The sequence below is a fragment of the Coccinella septempunctata genome, chromosome 1 (assembly GCF_907165205.1).
Source record: "Coccinella septempunctata chromosome 1, icCocSept1.1, whole genome shotgun sequence".
Classification (NCBI taxonomy): Eukaryota; Metazoa; Arthropoda; class Insecta; order Coleoptera; family Coccinellidae; genus Coccinella; species Coccinella septempunctata.
In genome coordinates, this window is record NC_058189.1 from 59,495,112 (window position 1) to 59,499,934 (window position 4,823).

The window sequence follows — 4,823 nt, forward strand, 5'->3', positions numbered from 1 at the left end:
TAGAAAGTTTCTTCCGACTTATCGAATGAATTATTGTCTCTTTTCCGGCTATATCTAATTGCTTTTATATCTCCTCAGGCGTTCTGCATATAGACTTAATTTTTGCTTCAGAGTGTCGAGGCAATGATTAGCTGTAGCATTTTCCGTCTCTCGTTCTGTGTGTGTCCTGTTTCTATACATGATCTCTTTGGCAGCTTTCACAACCTTTCTTCCGCGATTCCCGTTCAAGTACTCAAGTCAGTCGTCCAATGTCTCTTCTTAGTCTCTCTGTTTTGTTATTTTGTTATTATTATTATTATTCGTAGCTTTGTGGAAAAAAATATCACCTTCTTCGAGCAACTAAAATTTGTCAATTTTTCCCGTTGCACTGCTCCGAATATTATCGAGATCCAATAGAAACCACATCATAAGATTTCTTCCCAAATTGGCAACCTTTCTCAAAGCTCCACAAGTTACAAAATTCCGACCTGTTCAAACCGTTTATTATTCATCGTTTCCGAAATCCCCGACGTCCTAATAATGAGACGTCGCCGTTTTTCCCACCTCTTAATCCCGATAATAACCGGAGGCAAAACAAACTTCCTGACGAAGGGATTAAACAGCGATTTATCAAATTTCAATCTTCGTCCGTCTTCCTCCGAAGATTGTGCTCGTGGATCGGCGACGACGGTGCCTCGGGCACCCTTTATATCAATAGACATGGAAAAGAAACTGGGAATCAATAAATATGGGGTTGGCACGAAGTCTGCCGGCGGTCTATCCAATAACTGCCACAATACATCGAGATTACAGTCAATACACATACAAGATTTGTTCGTTCTCCTTCTGAGAAGTCAGTTTTCGTTATTTATTAATCTGCTCGGTACCTACACGTGCTCGCCCGGCCCTGGCTGGTTGAGACACGAAACGTCGCGGTCTACATCGTTCGACGAATCGAGGAACGGGGGATTTTTTGTTACTTTTTCGCGTTTTTAGGTTAACTGTACAGGGTGGGCAGAATTCGATGCTCTGTAACCGTAAGAGCTAGGAAAAAATACATAGTATCCTCAATTTTTAAAAGATTGTTAATGGCCAAAACCGCATCCCTCTATCTTTCCTCATTTTGAAGTTATATGTAAAAACTCGTTTCTCGGCTCTTTGAATCTTGGAAGATAAATATATATGGAATGGACATTGATGTGCTATGTATTTGTTGTGGTACAAACATTCGATGCTTCTCTCATAATCAAACCTAAAGTCGCTTTAATTTTAAAGCTTTCTTTAACCCTACAAACGTCCAGTTTCATAATCAAATTTAAAGTCACTTTAAGCTTAAAGCTTCCTTTACAGACAGAGAACAGAACAGAACAGAGACAGAGAATTCCACCGAGTGCGTATGTAACGGTAAATAATTCACGGCGCATGAATTTTCGAGTAAATTCTCTAGAGAATTAGCGGCTGTTGCAAACGGGCTTTACGCCCAATTTCATAATTGAATTGAAAGTCACATTAAGCTTAAAGCTTCCTTTACTGTCATTTTTACGGCCGGTTTCATAATCAAACCTAAAGTCACTTTAATTTTAAAGCTTCCTTTACTGTCATTTTTAGTAGGGTTAAAGGAAGCTTTAAAGTTGAAGTGACTTTAGGTTTGATTATGAAACCGGCCGTAAAAATGACAGTAAAGGAAGCTTTAAGCTTAATGTGACTTTCAATTCAATTATGAAATTGGGCGTAAAGCCCGTTTGCAACAGCCGCTAATTCTCTAGAGAATTTACTCGAAAATTCATGCGCCGTGAATTATTTACCTTTACATACGCACTTTCGGTGGAATTCTCTAACCAGTTGCATACAAAATAATCTCTGCCGTTTTCTTGCGAGAATTTTGTGAAGAATTCTCCAGAGAATTCTCGGCTGTTGCAAACGGGCTTAAGGCAGTGGCGTAAAATAAACAACAACAAATGTTCATTTTCCAATCCTTGCATCTATGTTCCAAGCTTTGAATTGGTGCCTCTATTTCCTAAAGTTTCAGTGATATCCAAAAACAAATTTCACATTCTACAGACACTTTTTCACGTAGAATGCAGTGGCGTAATCAAAGATTTTTTCAATCCTCCACTTCAGCGATATAACTGATATAGAATGGTACTTTTATTCTTTTGAGTATAAACCCTATGTTATTTTACATATTTCAGTCTTATATTGTTTTCTGATTTAGAATATATAATATACCTCGTATATTTAATTGTTCTTCCAATAAAAATCTCTCAAAAAAAGTTCGGTCAAGTAGGCAGGTCAATTTTATGTTGAAAAAAAAGCAGTCTTGCTTACTTTTGTCATTTCAGGAAAAATGGTTTTTTTATTTCCCTTCATATAATGTATTTAGTACATGCACGTAAATTATCCACGTCACTTTTTGAGCAGTGTATTACGATTCTTCTCTCAAAGGGTCATCTTACTTAAAAATTAAACCTAATAACATAGTGGAAATGAATTGCCTGAAAATATCTTGTGTAGTTCTCATTTCAATTTTCGAAGCGGTTGAGAAAAATGACAATGTATTTCTATAGATCAAAATCATGAATGTTTCCAGGGCCTTCTCGATATTACTTCAAAGCTATTAAAATAAGAACCCGCTCCGGAAAAATTAAATTTTCGTTTTCATCCGAATCCCCAGGATTATAAAGGGCGGTGAAGGCACAAAGACATAATTGGACCTCTGTAGGAAGCTGATACCCGATGAAATGATATATGAACGTATTTTTCTTGAGCCGTTATTTTCTCTTTTCATTTTTCATTCCGTCCTGCAAGATTATTTTGCGTACGCATGAATCCACATGGGTATATTGTCCTTTTTGTTTCTTCCACCTTGGGAGGGATGAGTTTCGAATCAGTCCAGTTTCTGGTATAGTTCCACCTAAAATTGAGCTGACTAGTGATTGGTAAAATAATCTAGATGAATCTTGATATTTGAGAAAATGATGCCAAAGTCCACAAGAAAAAATTTAGAAGTGTGCTTTTCGGGATTCGTATGAAATTCTACTTGTTATTCACATTTTTAGATTTTACTCAGGAATCTTGTATGCATAGTCGAGAAAGTTTCGAATTGAATGTGCTTTCTAAGGGTTCAACAATTTTCAAGAAATCCAAATAGACGTTTAATGTTTATAAATTCCCAAGACATTGTGGCGCAGATAAAATGGCCAAAATATGTAGCACTATGAGATTTCGCATATCATAAAACTCCTACTCCTGTCTATCCAATTCAGTGGATTTTTGTATGACTAGGAATATTTTCAGGGGTAAAATTAAGGGATATATAACTCCTGGCAAAATTCAAAGATAGGAGTCTTCTAATTTTGTTTCATTGCTGCATCAATTTCGGGACATTCTGTATATGAAAGGAACCTGGAAATGCCTTTGACTAGGAAGACATATCGCAAATTATATTTCCATATAATCAGGGCACTGGAAATGAGTAACAAACTCTGAAAAATCTTTCCTTTCATAATAAAAGTAAGACACAACTATAAATTATAAAGGAATCAAATAAGTTCTTGAAAAATAATTCAAAAATTACAAAAAATCAAAAAAAAACAATAGAGCCAAAATGTTTTTATATGACAGTATATCTCTGATTTGATTTATATGAATTCGATAATCATTTCATTTTTATCTATTTCAATGACTGTGAGAAGAGCAATTTCATCTTGTGAGTAGCAACTGTTCTGTGATTCTTTTTCTAGTCATTTTGCCATCTAACTTATTCCATTTATTGAATATCTACGTATACAGGGTGTCCCAAAACTAGTGAATCAAACGTCACACCACGATGGAGTAGATCAAATACTATTGCATGACACCAACATTAGTTGAGCGAAAATGTACCGTTTCTAAAAAAACCTAACCTTAAATTGCCGATTTTCGAAATATTTTTTCAATCACAAGGCCAATTTGTGATTAAGGATAGCGTTTTTCTCCCATATTTTCACCCCTATAGAGGCGGTTTATTCTGAGTAATAAAAATCATGTAGAAAAAACAATTGTTTTAATTTACATTTACTTAGGTTATCGATTAACTACTTAAAATAATTTCAATTAGGTGAGATAAAAAAATAATCTTAGTTCAATATAATTTAAAATCGATATCTTTTTTCACAAACTGGCCCTGTGATTAAGAAAAATAGTTCGAAAATCAGCAACTTTAGGTATTTTAATAAAATTCTGATTATTTTGGAAACGATACATTTTCGTTGAACTAATGTTGGTGTCATTCGATAATATTTGGTCTACTCTATCGTGGGCTGACGTTTGATTCACTAGTTTTGGGACACCCTGTATAGTGTGAGTCTTTCGCTAGTACAAATATTTTAACAATAGATTCTTGAGATCAAAAGAAACACTTTTTTCCTATACCATTTTTTCTGATTCGGCCCTGATGAAAAGATATAGTTTTCATAATGAGCTGTGTCATCTCTGGAAAAACAAAAAATCCCCTTCAGATTAACTAGCTAAATCTGTGACACCACACCTCTCTGGATGTTTTAAACAGAGTTGTATTCAGCCAAAGTACCCAATTTTTCGAATTTTACAGAAACTTTTTAATTTTTTAACATCAAACTAATCTGAAACGGCGTATTATACGAGAAAATATGAGGAATACTTTCATTTCACAAAACGTTTAAAAATTCATTATATAGCGTCCAACTTATTTTCAAGAGCTGGGTTCTTTCAATTTGTTGTGTTTTTATGGTACGTAATGGTCATAATGGGAAAACTGGGAGACGTAGGTGATATCTTTTGTTCTTAAAAGATTCATCAAAAAATGAAAAACTGTATTCCGAAAT